Genomic DNA, 18,573 nt, shown 5'->3' with positions numbered 1-18,573 from the left:
GGGAAGTAGAGCTTAACTTTCTATTACCTGTTTGTGAAGTGTTTCAACTAAAATATGCTGTTACAACAGTCATTATATGACATTTTTTCTTTTTCACCTAAAGGAGAAACAAAGGAGAAAAAACGAATTGCTGTGTTTTTAGCCAAGTAATAAAAACTGGAGAAGCTTTAATTTTTATTTTGTCTCTGTTGTGCAATTTTATTTTACATCCACCATATATGTCTGCCACAGAACCATCACTGTTGTTTATTTGGTATCCCTTATATGTTGGGCTTTGTTATGTAATGATCTGCTTACTGGCATGTTAGTACATTTACCTTGTACATGTGGGGCTTTTGGATAGAGAGCTGCTGATGTTTGCATATTGTGTTTTACAGTTTTTGCTTTGTGAAAGTTCTTATTCATTGCCATTGCAAGGTTTAGAATTTTGCGTTAGTTAAGAATTAGGGATCTTCTGCAGAAGTTTTTAATAGATTGAAACTTTTGGTTTACCTAGTATTTTTTGGACTTATATAGCATCAATTAGTGCTGGCGTTTGGGCATAGGATCTGAGTGGGTAGCCTGATGTGATATACTGTGGGCATGAATTTCTGAGTTTTGTTTTGCTTTTCTTTTTATTTTTCTATTTACACACACACACACACACACACACACACACACACACAGTGTTCAGGCAGTATGTTATGTGTTGGAGATGCTGCTCTAAGAGGCAAGGTTCCTCCCCCTGTGATGGTTACAATCTGTAGAAACAGGGAGGCTGCCTCAATTCTCTAACTCTAGGATTGACGGGGCTGAGTTTTCTGTGCCATATACCAGCAAGCATATTAAATAACACTGGCATCTAAACATCCTTGGGACTCCTAGATAAAATTTCAATTCCATCAATTGTATGTTTGGCTCACTTAATTCCACTCAGCTAGAGGTTCAGAAATATGCCATTCTTTAGTATTATATTGGCACAAATTTGTTACCCTGTGACAACTCAATACAGTAAATCAGTGAGTTACTTTTTTTCATTTCTTATCTAGAAAACTTTAGAATATAAAGCTTGAAAAAAAAAAAGCCAGGTGTTTGATAACTGACTAAGCAATCCCTGGAAGGTTGAAGGGATAAAATGAAGGGTGGTAACCAAAAAGTCTTTAAATATGTACCAAGAGAAAAAATAATAGCCAACATTTTTATGTCACTGTCAGCTTTTCTTCAGTAAGTAACAATAATAGACACTGACTTGTCTGTAGATGTACTTAATGCCAAGTGAGTTTGACATAAAGTTTTAAGGCTCAAGTCTAATATTGATAAAGGAAATTTTGTACAGTGACTCAATCTACCACTGATTTTTCACTATAATTCTTAAAATTTTAAAGAAATATTTCCAATTTGGTAAGTTAATAAAGTTCACCCTTCAGGGCTTCCCTGGTGGCTCAGTGGTTGAGAGTCCGCCTGCCGATGCAGGGGACACGGGTTCGTGCCCCGGTCCGGGAAGATCCCACACATGCCGCAGAGCGGCTGGGCCCGTGTGCCATGGCCGCTGAGCCTGCGCGTCCAGAGCCTCTGCTCCGCAACGGGAGGCCACAACAGTGAGCGGCCCGCAATTCACCCTTCAAATCCTGACATTTAAAGTACAATTATCTGTTCACGCACTCCTACCAAATAGATGACTAAATACAAGACTAAGAGTCTAGAAACACATGCATTTTTTTTGTTGTTTTTTTGTTTGTTTGTGGTACGCGGGCCTCTCACTGTTGTGGCCTCTCCCGTTGCGGAGCAACAGGCTCCAGACGCGCAGGCTCAGAGGCCATGGCCCACGGGCCCAGCCGCTCCGCAGCATGTGGGATCTTCCTGGACCGAGGCACGAACCCATGTCCCCTGCATGGCAGGCGGACTCTCAACCACTGCGCCACCAGGGAAGCTCAAACTTTTTTTTTTTTAAGCTCACTTTAAAACCATCTCATTAAGCTGCATGTTGACTGTAAATCTTCAGCAGAAAGGAGAAAAGAGAAAGGACTGGTTCAGACTGTGAAGTAATAATGTGCCACCCTCCTGATTAGAAAACTACAATTAGCTTTCTTCATTATTTGCTCGCTGCTGGACCAAATGCACAAAAACAAACAGGTTTTATAGGACTTGGGGCCAAATCCAGTGACCGTGTTGTAATTTATTTTGCCCTAGACAGCTTCCTTTGTAGAGATGCAAGGAAAAGGGAGGAAGGCAGTACTACTAGAGAAGTTAAAAAGTGTTTTACAAATAACGTGCAAAATAGGTGCAAAAGTTTATTCATTTGTTCATTTACCTTTATGCAGCAATTTGGAGCACCTCCTACAAGACAGGAACTACTCTATGTTCTGGGCAAGATCACATGAGACATGATCTCATAGACCATAAATACCAGGAGTCAGTACAGAAAATAACAGCCTAGATAAGTAACTACATAAGATAATTTCAAATAGTGTTTATATCTACAATCTCAAACTTTGTTAAGCAAGCACCCACAAAAAAGGCTAACTTAGGTACTTCAGTCTGTATCATTACATAGTTAATTGTGGAACCAAGAAAAAGCCTTCTTTAGCTGGATTCTTGGAGTTAATGGCCACCTGGACCACTTGACAGAATAGTGTTTATCTTTTTGGAATGTTAAAATTACATTAAAAGTTCTTTAAGAACTGATACTGGTGATAATGGCCCATTTGCAAAGTTTCTACCTAATTCTGAGTAGGCTCTTCAATGCTCCAGAAGTCGGTTTGGTGGCTCTTCACCCATTTTCCCAACCCTCCACTCCTACCTCTTACAGCCACCAATCTGTCCTCTGTATCTATGAGCTTGTTTTTTTGTGTTTAGATTCCAAATATGAGAGAGATCATATAGTATTTGTCTTTCTCTGTGTGCCTTACTTTATGTAGTACAATGCCCTTGAAGTCCATCCATGTTGTCTTAAATGGCAAGATTTCGTTCTTTTTTATGGCTTAGTAATATTCCTGTGTGTCTCACAACTTTTTATCCGCTCATCCATTGATGGACACTTTGTTTCTGTATGTTGACTATTATAAATAATGCTGCAGTGAAAATGGGGGTGCATATATCTTTTCAAGTTAGTGTTTTCATTTTCTTCAATAAATGCCTAGAAATGGAATTGCCGGATCATATTGTAGTTCTGTTTTTAATTTTTTGAGTAACCTCCATACTGTTTTCCATAGTGCTGCACCAATTTACATTCCCACCAACGGTGTACAAGGGTTCCCTTTTCTCTGCATCCTCGCCAACACCTGTTGTTTCTAGTCTTTTTGATAATAACCATTCTAACAGGTGTGATATTTCACTGTGGTTTTGATTTGCATTTCCCCAATAATGATGTAGAGCATATTTTCATGTACCTGTTGGCCGTCTGAATGTCTTTGGAAAAATGTTTATTTATAGCTCATTCTTTAATTGGACTATTTATTGTGTTGCTGAGTTGTATGAATTCTTTACATATTTTGGATATTAGCCCCTTATCAGACATATAATTTGCAAATATTTTCTCCTATTAAGTAGGTTGCCTTTTCATTTTGTTGGTTTCCTTTGCTGTGTAGAAGCTTTTTAGTTTGATATAGTCCTGCTTGTTTATTTTTGCTTTTGCTTTTGGTGTCAGATTCAAAAATATCACAAGACCTCTGTCAAGAAGCTTACTGCTTATGTTTTTTCTAGGAGTTTTATGATTTTAGGTCTTAGGTTCAAGTTTTTTAATCCATTTTTAGTTAATTTTTGTGTATAGTGTATGATAGTGGTCCAGTGTCATTCTTTTGCATGTGGCTGTCCAGTTTCCCCAACACTGTTTATCGAAGAGGCTGTCCTTTCTCCATTGTATATATTTGGTTCCTTTGTTGTAAATTAATTGACCATATAGGTTTGGGTTTATATCTGGGTTCTATTCTGGTCCATTGATCTCTGTATCTGTTTTTATACCAATACCATCTGTTTTAATTACTGTAGCTTTGTAATATGATTTGACATCAGGGAGTGTGATGCCTCCAGCGTTGTTTTTCTTACTCAAGATTGCTGTGGTTATTTGGGGTCTTTTGTGGTTCTGTACAAATTTTAGATTTATTTTCTATTTATGTGAAAAATACCATTGTAATTTTTATAGGGATTGCATTGAATCTGTATATTAATTTGGGCAGTATGGACATTTTAACAGTATTCCAGTTCATGAACACAGAATATTTTTTTGTTTATTTGTGTTGTCTTCAGTTTCTTTCATTAATGCCTTGTAGTTTTCAATACAGGTCTTTCACCTCCTTGGTTAAAGTTATTCCTAGGTGTTTTATTCTTTTTGATGCAATTGCAAATGAGATTGTTTTCTTAATTTCTCTTTTTTGATAGTTTGTTATTAGTGTATAGAAATGCAACAGACTTATTGTGTATTGATTTTGTATCTTACAACTTCACCGAATTCGGTTATTCTAACAGTTTTTTGATGGAGCCTTTAAATTTCTGTATATAATATCATGTCATCTGCAAATAGTGACAGTTTGACTTTTTCCTTTCCAATTTGGATTTCTTTTATTTCTTTTTCTTGTCTTGATTGCTTTTTATCTAGGACTTCCAATACTATGTTGAATAAAAATGGTGAGTGGGCATCCTTATTTTGTTCCTGATCTTAGAAGAAAAGCTTTCAGCTTTTCACTGTTGAGTGTGGTGTTAGCTGTGGACTTGTCATATATGGCCTTTATTATGTTGAGATACATTCCCTCTGTGCCCACTTTGTTGACAGTTTTTATCCTAAATGGATGTTGAATTTCGTCAAATGCTTTTTCTGCATCTATTGAGATGATCATAATGATTTTTATCCTTTATTTTGTTAATTTGGTGGAACGCATTTACTGATTTGTGGATGTTGAACCATCCTTGCATCCCTGCAATAAATCCTACTTGATCAAGCTGTATGATCCTTTTAATGAATTGCTGAATTTGCTTTGCTAATATTCTGTTGAGGATTTTTGCATCTGTGTTCATCAGGAATATTGACATGTAATTGTCTTTTTTTGTGATATCTGTCCGGTTTTGGTATCAGGGTGATGGTGACCTTGTAAAATGAGTTTGGTAGAGTTCCCCCTGCTTCCAGGTTCAGAAGATGCATTTTTCAGTCCTTTTGTTTGTCTCCTCTAAATGTCTGTTAGCTAAACTCAATTTATTAAAACGTTTATAAATCCTTACTTTTCACAGAACTCAAAGTTAGGGGTTTTCATTAATCCTATTTATGTATAAAAGTTCTATGATCTGGAACTTTATTATCCAAAAATGAATGTATCTTTATTCACATCTGCACTTTTTTTAAAATTAATTAATTTATTTGTTTTTATTTTTGGCTGTCTTGGGTCTTTGTTGCTCCACACAGGCTTTCTCTAGTTGCGGCAAGCAGGGGCTACTCTTCTTTGCGGTGTGCGGGCTTCTCATTGTCGTGACTTCTCTTGTTGCAGAGCGTGGGCTCTAGGCACGTGAGCTTCAGTAGTTGCGGCATGCGGGCTCAGTAGTTGTGGCTTGTGGGGTCTAGAGTGCAGGCTCAGTAGTTGTGGCACATGGGCTTAGTTGCTCTGCAGCATGTGGGATCTTCCCAGGCCAGGGATCGAACCCGTATCCCCTGCATTGGCAGGCGGATTCTTAACCACTGCACTACCAGGGAAGCCCCTGCACTTGTTTTTAGTGTAAATTTTTTTTTGGAAACCAACAAAACTAGAATGATTCAGTGATGAAAAGATGAAATAATGAAATATTCTATCCTCATTTAGAGACAGTTACAGTTATCCTTCTATACATTTGATTTTTAGTTTAATGACTGTTAAATATAAGCAAAAATCACAAAAATATGCCATGTATACTAAACTATGAAGAAACAATTCTGCTATTAAAGTGTATTTAAAAAATAACTCCTGCCTTTCCCAATGTCTGTATTCTGGTGGTGAGTGGTAAATGTATGCATTTTCCATCTGTTCTCCTCTCTTCCAGAATTGCATTTATAATAATGTAGTACGGTACAAAAGTGGTCAAGTAGTCCATTTTTTCTCTGAAGTTGCTTTCCCACTTATGTAACTGTAAGAAAGTGGCTAAGACTCTTCTGGTCTCTAGGTTTCCTCTTCAATATTGTTAGTCCCTGTTTTACTTAGTTACCAAACAATTTTTCATCTCTTCTATATACCAAGAATTTTGTTTTCCTCTTGTGTGTGTTTTCTCCTCTTCTTTTCTGTTGCTATGTGTAGGTCCCCCACCAATGTCCAAAATTAGATCCTTTTATATAAGTTAATACATATAACCTTTAAAATTATTTTTCTTTCTTTCTATTAAGAACCAGTTATCCCTCAGTATTTATTAGTTTTTGTTTCAACAGCATGTAACAGAATTAATTCAAGATATTTAGCTAATTTAATTTGGCAGAGAGTCAGATTTTATATAAACTAACCTTAGCATTATCTTGTTCATTATTCATTCATGAATTAGTTCTTCATTCAACTAGTGTTTATTTATTTATTGACTATTATGTGCTAGAAACTGCAGAGTGCTTAATGTATGCAGTGGTTAATGAGACAAGTATGATTCAGCTCCTGGTGTTTGCAGTCTAGAGGGGGTTGCAGATATGGAATAAATCATTACTAAAATAATTAAAAGGTGATAAGTGATTTGGTCATACTGATACATGTAGATCTATCTAGTTCATTTTAACTGCTATAAAGGAGGTGAAATGATATCTACCATATGACACTTTTTATATACCCATAACAGACTTTTTGAGACAAATACACAACACAGTTAAAAGTATAAGAACATGCACTCCAGTCTTCAGTAAAGCTTACCTCTGGGAGGAAAGGGAGTGGATGCAGGGGAAATAGTTAACTGTATCTTTAATATTTTATCTCTTTAAAAAATACTGATCAAATATGATGGTAATAAATGAAAGGAAAAGTACAGAGTAGAGTGCTAGGAGAGGGTATAACACGAAGACCTCATTTTACCTGGATGAAGAGGTATGGTTAGTTTTCCATGAAAGGTGACAGTTAAATTTAGAATGAGTTAGAGGAAGGGCAGAGTAGGATTAATAGGATAGTCTGGTTTTAAAGGCTCCAGGGCAGGAAGGAGTTTAGTACATCTCAGAAGGTGAAAGAAAGCAAATGTGAGGCAAGGTGAACAGAGATTGGCCCTGGATGAGTCTTAGAGATAAGATCACATTATGTAAGGGTAGGCCTTCTCATATTTTAATGTGCATCTGAATTGTTAGTGTCCTAATTTTAAAATGGAGATTCCTGAAGCCCAACCCCGAAGACTGATTTTAAAATCTGCATTTTTAGTAAGCATCCCAGGTGTTTCTGCTGCAGGTACTTCACTGAACACAGTTTGTCAAACATTTATATAGGGTTTTATATGCCATATTAAGAGTTCTGCACTATTCAAAGTGCAGTCGGAAACTTGAAGACTTTTAAGAAGAGGAATGACATGATTTGGTCTTTAAACACTGCTCTGTGGGAACAGATTAGAAGGAGACAAAAGTTGAAGTTCTGGGCCCGAAATGAGATGTGGTAGTGGCTTAGAATAGGGTATTAGAGGTGGAAAAAGTAGACAGATTATGTGTTTAAGAGATGAAATTGGTAGCACTTGCTGATAGTATTTGGTGGGTGAAAAAGAATGAGATACCAAGTTGACTACCATGTTTTTAGTAGGAACAATAGGGCCGTTTGCTCCTGCAAACTTTGGAAGTACAGAAAGAAATTAATTTTGGTTATAACAATTAGGGATCTGTTTGACTACAGATATCAGGAGGTTGATCAACAGTGGTTTAGACAAATGGGGTTATTTTTCTAATATAACAAGTCTGGGGGTAGATAATACAGGACTAGTGCCATCAGTAAGGTATGCTTTCTGCTCTGACCAACCTTAGTGTGTGGATGTTAGACTTCATGCCTGCCACCTTATAGTTGCCAGATAGGTGTTTCACTTTTGGCCTCATTTGTATGGTCAAAGTAGAAGAAAGAGTGACACATAAATCAGGTAAAAGAAGTTTCCCAGACACCCATCTGACACTGGCCAGACTAGATGTAAGGGAATGTAGGGAACTATTTTTTAATTGGGCTTATTGCTACCCCTAACAAGTAGAAATTCTGTTAGTCCATACCTACAGGGTAGGAAATGGATAATGGGTAGGCAATTAGCAGTGTGTGAAAGCTAACGTCTTTTGGCATGTCTGTATTTGTGAGATATCCAAGTAGTGATGTTGAGTAAGTGTCAGATACAGGCCTAGAATTAGGAGGTTGGTCCAAGCTGGAGATAGAATTGTGTGAGTGGTCAGCATGGAAGAGTAGATTCAGAGCTGGGGGGAGGTATGTGAGATTGCTCCAGGAGACGGTGTGAAATGAGAAGGAACCCTAAGGAACTCCCATTTTGAAAGTAAGATAGAGTAGTAGGCTCCGTTTGGGGAAAGTGGCCAGAGAAGAGAAAATCCAGCATAGTGTAGTATCAGAAGTCAAAGAGTATTTTAAGAATTTTTGAGCAGTCATCTGTACCAAAGCAGATAAGTGTTAAGTAAGATGAGGAGTGTTCATTTACATGATGTCCTTCCTAATTTTCTTTCTTTTGGTGTAACAATGTCTTTTTATTTAGTAAGTGATAATAGTAGATGGTAGGATTGTTTTTATTGTTTGCACTCAGAAAATACAATATTGGTAGCCCATATTGGTAACTTCCTCCCCACCTTCTAAGAATATTTTATTGGCTTTGAGATTTAAAGGTCAGAGAACTATTTGGAGTAGAGCAGGTTTGGCTGCTGATAGAAAAGTAAAGAAGGAAAACTTGAAGTAGATACAAAAGAGAAGAAAAGGCCAATAAAGTGAGATCCCTGGAAAGAGATGGAGCTCTCAGCACAGTGGAAGATTAGGTTTGGTGGAAGGAAGAGCATCTCCAATAAAGTAGGTCATTGAGAGGCAAGCAGGCAGGTAGGTAGATTTGCAGACATGGTAGGAGGAGGTTGAGAGAGTTTCTGTCCATTGGTTTCCATTTCCCTGAAGAATATGAAAGAAGGCTTTCTGCTAAGAATGAGTTGTGGGGTTGGAGTGAGGCTGTGAGGTTTCAGAGCATAGAGAAGATAGGAAATGTTTGTTCTTGGAGAGTGGGAGAGAGAGCTGAGGGAAACATGGTGACATGGTTAGAATACTATTGAGGTTGGTAACCACAGATTTATGGTCCTGGCAGTCCGTTCTGTTGTACCTCCCACTCCCACCCCATCCTGTATCCTATGGCTGTATCCCAAATTTGGGCTTAGGAACTGCAGAAGATCAGGCAAGGGGTTTTAGAGCATTTACCAGAAATTGATTTTAACAGTAGGCTTTCGAATGTACTTTATCCCCTTCCTACATAGAAGGCATGCTTTTAGGGTATTTTAGACCTAGAAGGTCTTTTTCCCTTTTAGAAGCTGGTTCTACTTAAAGAATTTTCAACTAATATAGATTACACTAACAAGTGAATTTTGGGTATAATTTTGTCATGTCCATCCTCCTTACTTCACAGAATAAAGTATTACTGATAAGAATTATAAATGTTTAAATATAGATAGGTGTAAGCAGTCTCATGATAAGGCCTAATTATGTATATATAAAATGTTATGTTGCTTTATTTTTCTGTTTTTTTAAAATATTTTTTTCTGTTGTTTAATTCTTCCATTGTTGTGTTTTATTATTTTATTTTGTTTTTTTGTCTGTGCCGCACATGTGGGATCCTAGTTCCCTAACCAGGGATCGAACCCGTGGCCCCTGCAGTGGAAGCGCAGATTCTTAACAACTGGACCGCCAGGGGATTCCCTATTGCTTTATTTTTGAGGGTCTTAAAAACATCCTATTCTCCAGCAGCTTCTTGTATTATATGCGGGAGTAATATGTTCTCATAACTTGAATAGTAATCAAATTAGAACGTCTTTGAAAGCGTTTTGAAAAGTACATAGCACTAGAGAAACATATCGTTAATGTACGTGTTCTCTGTGTGTTGTCCATAAAGCACACATGTTGGAGTTTTCACAATAGAACTGTGAAATGAACATTAAAGAATGTAGAGTCTTAAGTATGGCTCTCTGGAGACCAATGAAAATGAGGGATTTTTTTTTCCTAAAAGCAATCAGTAAGGATGTATTGTGGTTGGAATAGCTGTAGAGTAGTCATGTACATGTGCCTTGCTTTGTTGTGATAGCAATATTCAGGGCATGCAAAGGAGAGACAGGTCCTTTAACCCTAAACTGAAATAATTCTGTCTCTATTGCTGCCAAAACTTTGTTTTGTTTCTCATCAGAAAGAGAAACCTATCTCTTTCAGGGAACTTGTTTATATTTCCTTATTTTAAATTTATACCACACAAGTATAGCATCTTGTAATTCCAGTGGCCCTGATCCTGATTTTTTTTTAAGTAGTGTGTACAAGCATTTGGTGACCAATTTTTTTTCCTGTCTTCTTACTCTTTGCTTTCAGTTTCTTTGACTCTTTGGAGTTTTGTGTACTCGTCTTTTTCGTTAATAATAATCGTAAATAAGCATGACACTTTATCGTGCCAGAAGTGTGGCACCTTGTTTTCTGTCTGAACACGAATGTTAACTGATCTTCATAGAGTTTTATAAATATTTACTTGCATAAGAGAGGAAGAGAACCAGGAAGATAGGGAATATAAATAAAACTTTGATAGTTGTCAGTGCAGTACAAATACACTTAGGTCTGCCACATGGAAAAGGCACTTTTTGTTCTTCAAAGGAATAGCTGCCTTTGCCCTGCTTATTTCTCCTGTTTGCCGCTTGCTTCTTCATTAGAGTGCTGTTTGTCAGCCCACACAAAGATATGTTGTTAGCTACTTTTATACTCGGATATAAAAGGAGGGTTGCTTATGAGCCCATTGGTATCTTTAGACCATTCATTGGCATTTACCGGCAATAATATGAGCCACTGAGATAAGAAGTTTATTTGCTGCCAAGGCTGTAGCAGTCATACTTGCTCTATTCACATTAACCCAAAACTCGTATTTCATTTTTAGAGACTTAAACATAAAGAAGGAAGATACTTTCTTTTTTCCCTTTTTGGTATTGATAGGCTGAATTGAATGATTTGTTTTGTTCCCTTATTTTCTCTTCAACTAAAAAAAGCACCTCAATAGAAAATTAGTATCTCTGATTTCCCTAGAAATTGTTTCTTAGTTGCTATTTTCTGATTTTCTATCACAACATATTTTAGTCTTGGTACCATATTGGTGAGGAAATCTCATCTCGGGTTTTGTTAGGAATCTCTTGGCCCAGTGGATACTGAGTAGAGGTTGAAAGAACACTGACCCTGGCGTCAGACAGACTGCGCCTGAGCCCTCATTCTGCCACGTACCAGCACTGTTACCTTGCTCAAGTTCCTTTGAATAATAACAGGGATTTCAGTCCAGGGAGAGTAGGTGCTATATATTAGCTATTTTGTTGTAAAAAACATATAATCCTAATTATTTTGTCTTCATGGGTTGTTAGATTTCTTTGATATAATTGTGACTTCTTAGTTTAAGAGTAAGTAAATTTATTACAAATTAATGTACTCATTGAGAAATTTTGAAAATGGTAATGCTTAAGAGAGTTTATCACTTAGCTGACGGAGAGCAAAGTGCAGTGTTTGGAGCTGCCATTTTGAGGTGGTATTTTGTAAGTGAAATTTCTATACTCTCTTTTTAGAGTAAAATTTACTGTTGGATTTATTCTTCTCTACTAAAATTATAGTATGAGAACCTCCTGCATTTGTGTAGAATTTTGGAAATGTGGTCATGAAATTGCTGAACTGTTATTCCTATAAAGGATTTTCTCTAATCCTCTGATCATGTCAGTTGGATTAGTTTTGTCTATATATAGCAAGAGTCGTCCCTCGGTATCCTTGGAGATTGGTTCCAGGATTCCTCCTTATCCCACCACAGATATTAAAATCCGAGGATGCTTACAGCCAGCCCTCTGTATTCCATATGTGGAACCCACGGGTATGGAAGGCCAACTATATATTAATAATTGGGTCTGAATAAGTCATTGGAAAGCTTAGGAACATGTGGCCTCATACTCAGACTGTCTCATCATAACTTTGTTTTACACATCCATACAAATGTTAAACTCAGCAGTAAGGGAAAGAGAGAATATCTTTGATCACGTACATGTTGTACAGGTTTATATTTCTAACCTTGTTGGCAAGTGGTTAATCTACATTTGCTGGAAATTTAAAGTTTTTCTTTAGCTACACTATACAGGCTTGTATTTTTTAACCTGACGTTAAGAAAAATATTTATAAAAGAAGGCTGAAAATTTATTTTCATTAAAAGGCTATAAAAGGCCAAGTTGGAGGTAAGCATTTAAAACAGAATTGGATCTGGAGTGATGATGGTTTATTTAACAGATGGAGAAGAGTATCCATTCCACAGCAACAGATACTGTAGTGAGCTAGAAATGAGAGAGCAGCTTACGTCAAACTGGACATAGTAGGAACAGAAGGATGGCTTTTCAGTTACCTGCTTTTTTTCGTTAAAGCCTTTCCAAAAGGACGAATTAGTCTCTGTATGAAGACAGAAACTAATGATGAAAAACAAGGGAAACCACAGTTTTGCAGCTGGTAATAGAATTGGAAATAAAATACTTGGAGTAAAGTGTCAAGCCAATGTATCCATCTTCCCTCCCTCCCTCCCTCCCTCCCTGCCTCATCTCTCTCCTCCTCTACCTTCTCCACTCCTGTCCTCCCATATTTCCTTCCTTCCTTCCTTCCAGTATTTTGGCAAAGGATCTTTATGGATTAAAGTTAAATTGCTATTTAGTCTTTTAGTTTACTTCTATCCTTTGGATACAGTCTGAGATCTATTAAGAATTGGAAATGTATCCCAGCTACATTACTAATTCATATGCTATATGACCTTGAGCCAAGACCTTTAACCTTAGTGGTAGTAATAAATATATTTTACAGCAAGCCTGTCAAAGATGTTTAAAAACGGTTATCATTTTTTATGTTGAATTTTTCAAGGTCATTCACTATAAATTACCATAAATACAAAGTACTATGCTTATGTAATTCTAAAAATTCCTACTTGTACAGAATTAGGGTATTTGGGAGGAAGATACAAAAGATACATAAGATACAAAATTCAACTTTTAAACAGGCTCAAAATAAGTAGAATGATAGGATTGGAGAGAGGAATGTCATGTTTTAGACTTGTAAAATTGGTATAATCTATAACTGCTTCTAGCTCTTTTGGGAAAAAAAGTATGATTTTGATATGCCAAGCATGCCAGTGTTAAATGAACTCATATGAACTGTTACATTTTTGTTCCACTGTTGTCATAACTTTGTACAAATAAACTAAGATAAGGTTGTCTGGTTCTGGCAGGTTCCGATAAAGATATTTGATAGGGAAAATCTAGTAGTACTGGAAAATCTGCAAATAAAAGGAGAACTTAACATTTAATTTATAAATTTTTAGTGGCTACCTGCCCAAGTGAAGTTTCTTTTTGCTAGGCAGAGACATACATTAGACCTCAGAGTCCTTGATCTACATGGGGTACTGTTCTGCTGTATAAGCTCTGTTTCTTTGTACTGAGGAATGATTCATCAAAACACAGGCTCCATGCCTCTGGCAGCTACTGTTAGTTAACTCACTGTTTTCTGGACCCTGGCCTTCTTGACAGGTATTTCAAAATTAATATAACTCAAGTATCCATTGGGAAATTAGGAGAATGAGGCTTGATCAGTGGCTAGCACACCTACATCCTTTGCAACAGTTGGCTTGGAGTTGGATGAGTCATCTTATAGGTTGTCCTCTCCTTCAGTTTGGTTTGTCATAGCAGTCATTCCAGAGGGTGTGTCAGTTTGAGGAGTATTTATGGAACTCTTTTAACAGGCCACGAAGTGGACTGTCCCTAAGTGAAATAACACTCCATCAGCTGTCTCAAAACTGTTGAACTGTTCCATTGTCTTTCTTGGCATTCTACTCATAGCTCACTTCTTGATTTATGCAAACCTTAAAAATATAGGTGGCTACTTGCTAAAGAGGCATTCGTAGTTTTAGTTTTAAATGGTGCTTTGTACATGTGCTGCCTCCTAGTGTTTTTCTGTCTTGGAGTGAATGACACATTTTATACTTCTCTGTGAGCTGAAACATGCTTGTGAATAAAGTGTTAGTAGTATACCCTCAAGAAATTGATTGTACCCTAAAATCAGCTTTTCTTGGGTCTCATTAATAAGGAATTTTCTTTTAGAGCTTTGGAAATAGTGAATAATTAAGTGACTAAGTGGTATATACGATATATAATAAAATATCTTCAAACTTGCTTGGTCTAAATACAGAATTTTAAAAAGGGATGTAGTTCATGCATACAGTAACTGAAATAGGTCACGGATTTATTGCTTAGAAGGATAATATATTTTAAAGAGTAAGAACTATGGGTAGTTAATATATCAATGGTTTGCACATAAGAATTCTGGATTTCTCTTGAGTAGTGGGGGAGATAAGAAACACAAGTAAATATACCATATGTGATAGTGCCGTAGTGAGCAAATATAATAGAGATGACTTCTGATTTAAGAGATTGGTGTAGGGCTCACAGAGAAGGGATTAAGAATAACACTGCAGTGAGAAATGGGTGGAGAAAAGGTACTTTCAGGAAATAAATAGTATGCACTATGGTTTAGTAGGAGCAGAAGGTATGTAACTGATGACTCCTTTTGGCACATGCTGTCACAAAGCACTATGTGGGTAACTGACAACAGGCTGCGTGGATAGTGAATGCTGGATGGGATGCTTGGGGGAAGGGGCTTTCAAGCTAGCCCTTTCAGGAAGGGAAGGATTTGATTAGGAATCTAGATGTTCCAAAGGAAGGAGCATAGGCACTAAGATAAAAACAAAACAAGGGTAGTGAGAGAGACCAGTTTTTTACTCTGTTGAAGTTGAGGTTTACACTGAAGAATCTTGAATGCAAGGCTAATGAATTTAAATTTTGTCAGGAATGATTTGGGGATTTTTTTTTTTTTTTTTTTTTTTGGATACTCCCTTGCTGAGAAACCTTTAGTGGTTACAGCACCGTTTTGAGAAGATGATTAGACGTATGTGGGAAGGTTTTGGAGGGTGGAAGAAGGACTAGAGGCAGAGGCACCAGTTAGGAGGATTGAATAAATGTGGTAATGGTATTTGAAGAAGTAGAAGTCAAGGGAGGTAGAAGAATTAATAATGATTACAATTTAATCCCCAAATGCTGGTAGCAATTTGAATATTTGATGCTTCTGGGGAGAATATTGATTTAGTCAATCAACACTGGTTAATTGAAATATAATTGACATATAACATTGTGTAAATTTAACTTGTACAGTGTGTTGATTTGAGTCAACCTATATTTAATGAGTACTTATGTGTGGTAGGCACTGTGGTTATAGTGGGGAAGAGAAAAGACAAGGTCTCTGCCCACTTGGACCGTATGTTTAGAAGGGGAGAAAAGAAACGTGTGTGTGTGTGTGTGTGTGTGTGTGTGTGTGTATGTAAGTGTATATATGTCAGATAATGATAAGTCCTCTGAAGAGAAAAGCAAGATAAGGGATAAGGAGTGATGAAAAAGAGGGCAATGTTTTAGAGTCAGTGAGCTTACATTTGAGTAGAGACCTGAATGAAGTGAGGCGTGGAGGCTCCCCACTACCTGGGGAAAGAGCATCCCAGGCAGCAGCACAGCAAGTGTAGGCCCTGAGTGCCCCGAGGACCAGCAAGAAGACACACCTGCCTGGAGAGAGCCGCAAGGGGCAGAGCGGTAGGGAATGAGATGCACAGTGTAACCAGGGAACAGAGCATTTAGTGTCGTGAAAGCCATGGTAAGAAGTTTGGATTTTATTCTAGGTTTCACAGAAAGTCACTGGGAGTGCCACAATCTATGTTTTCAAAAGATCCCTGTGGCAGCAGAGTTGAACAAGTGGAACAGTTAGGAGGCAGTCTGCCAGGTGAGATAAGGTGGTGACTCAGAGCCTAGGGTGATAGTGATGGAGGTGGTAAGTGGTGGGATTCCAAATATATTTTGGAAGTGGAGCAAATGCTTTTGAGCTAGATGTGGGTTGTATGAAGTAGAATGCAGGAATACTCCCAGAGTCTATATGGTCGGTTTGCGTGAATTAGAAAAAGCTAGTTCTGCCTCTTGGTGTCAGCAGACCCTCTCAGCACGTTTCTGTGAAGAGGGCTCCCTTCCTCCCATAGACATACCTGGGCGCTGGGCACCAGAGGTAGGTGAGAGGAGCACGGGCTGAGTACGCCTACTTGGCCAAGCATCCTGGTGGGGGGCTCAGTCTGTGCCATCAAATGCAGCAGCCCTGGATCATGACTCAGTTTCTGGCCTCAGCAACTGGATGAATTGTAGTGTCATCCCAGAATGAGGGACTGTGCAAGAGGAGCTAACTTGGGGTGAGGGAAGGTGGTGGAAATCAAATTCTAATTCGAGCAGTGTCAAGTAGGCAGATGGATGTGGACTTTTGGAGGCCAGGCCGTTGGGGCTACAGAGAGGTTTGCTCTCTGTAGTTTGAGTTTGAAGTGACAGCATGACGAGCAAGTGGAGCTGTAGAATTAGGGTTTAGGAATAGAGAGTTAGATTAAAGATGTGTATCGGGAAGTCATTCCGCCCAAAGGGATATATGAAACCTTTGAGGGAAATTACGTTGAAAAACAAGAAGTACGGAGACTGCCTTTGGGGTGTTATCAGGCAGTGGCAAGTGGGGAATGATTCTGCAAAGCAGTCAACAGGAGGAAGACCCTGGTAATCAGCATTATGGAAGACAAGGAGTGAGGGCGGGGCATGTTGGAGAGGTCAGAAAGGATCAGGGCTAAGGAAGGCTGCTGAAGCTTTTGAGGGAACTACTGAGAGGTAATAGTGGGTATGAAGGTAATTTGCAGGGAATTAAAAATATAACCTACTTTCAGAAAACATGCACTGAAAGGGGGTAACAATGGGGTTATATATTGGTTTTTCAAAATAGGATGGTTGTGTCCTTATTAAGGCAGAGATGAGGGAACCAGTAAAGGAGGAAAGGAAGAGAGAATAGGTATTCAAAGCCGATGTTTTGCATAATAGAGGAAGGAGAGATGGAAACAATTTATCATCAGTAAAGTTGTGGTTAGGGGTCATATGTTTTGGGGGTCACCACTGGTATTAAAGGTCTGAATAAAGTATAAAAGGGAACCAATAAGAGAAAAAATTGTCAAGCAGTGATGAGAGACCAGTTGGAAATACGGAGGATCATTTGTAATAGCCCATAGTGTTTTTCTGTGGGCCCAAGGGCATAAGGGAATTGAGAATTCCAAATTTATCCAATTTTTAAACGTTAAGGGCACCTGAAACCGTGGTTCATGACCCAGAAGAGTGCATATCAAAATCACCTGGAGACTCTTTTCAAAATATTGTATCCCCTAAAATGTGTCAAATTGAGGTGTGGGAATAGGACTAGAAATGGGAGGAGAGATGCTTACATACACTTTTAAAACATTCTGGGTGATTCTGTTAAACTCCCACCCGCATTGAGAAAACTGTTCCTGACTTGGGGTTAGTAGGAAAGTGACAGAGTGCAGGCTGGGCAGGAGTAGTAAAGGGTAGCCCGAAGGGAAGCTAATGGACTGAAAGATTAAGAGTAAGGCTTCTTGGAGTGATCTCAAAAATAACAGTAAGTAGCAGTAAAATTTGGGGGGTGTGCTCAGCTGGTTAAGTTCCTGTACTGCAGAACTTTTCATGTGCATACAAAAGGCTCTGTATCTCCAAGAAGGGGATTTAATATTTTAAGAAAATAGCTGATCACGGAACCCTTTTTTTCATGGCGCCTTTGTGAACTAGTTTCTGCAGAACACATTTTGAAAATGCTGAATTAGGGAAGTCCAGCAATGGTTAGTTCCAGTTCGATTTAAAAGTTCACAGGTTGTGGGAAAGGGAAGCTGTAGTGGAAAGGTAGAATGTCCAGGTTAAGATCTAGATCTTCCAGGGCTGTGGCTTTGTTTGGGGACAGCTGGGTTACTTTCCATCCCTCCAGGTAAACTGTTTTCTACCACTGAGTCCAATATCAGTTGGATCATCAGTATGAATGTTGAAGTTGCAAAGTTTAAGACAAAAGTGGGGATTTATGAAGTATTTACAAACAGTGTATGTTCAATAGTTTGGTTTCTCAAAAACAGGGTTGGATGGTCTTTATGAAAGCCGACCCAAATCCAGTGGCCTTTAGGATAACTAGCCTCTTCCTTAATTAGTGACAAGAAAGTGGATAATATCAAAAGAAGATACACTTTGAATTCTTGGAGCACTCAATGTCAGTGACTTAATATTTTGGGAGTCTATCCACCTTTTGGGCCGAGGCAGTGTCACAGGCTCTGAGAATGCCCCCATTGGTACTGCCTGGCCATTGAACTGAAGACTGCCTTTCCAGTGAAGTATAGTTCACTGAAGTGTAGTAAGTTTGAGATGATTAATACTGAATGTTGTTGCTGAAGATTTCCAAAGAAGCCAGTGATTGGTGAGGACAGGGATTGTTGGCAGGGATTAGACATTTATATAGCATGACTTAGTTTTTAATAATGATG

At 38.1% G+C, this 18,573-nt stretch overlaps 1 protein-coding gene across 1 annotated transcript in view; it reads left to right on the top strand.

The window, feature by feature from the left end:
* Positions 1-18,573, top strand: part of GLS (glutaminase) — an 80,157-nt gene that overhangs the window by 54,133 nt on the left and 7,451 nt on the right.

This window comes from Grampus griseus (genome assembly GCF_964374135.1).
Source record: "Grampus griseus genome assembly, chromosome: 7".
Classification (NCBI taxonomy): Eukaryota; Metazoa; Chordata; class Mammalia; order Artiodactyla; family Delphinidae; genus Grampus; species Grampus griseus.
This window is presented reverse-complemented; position numbering and strand designations above follow the sequence as displayed.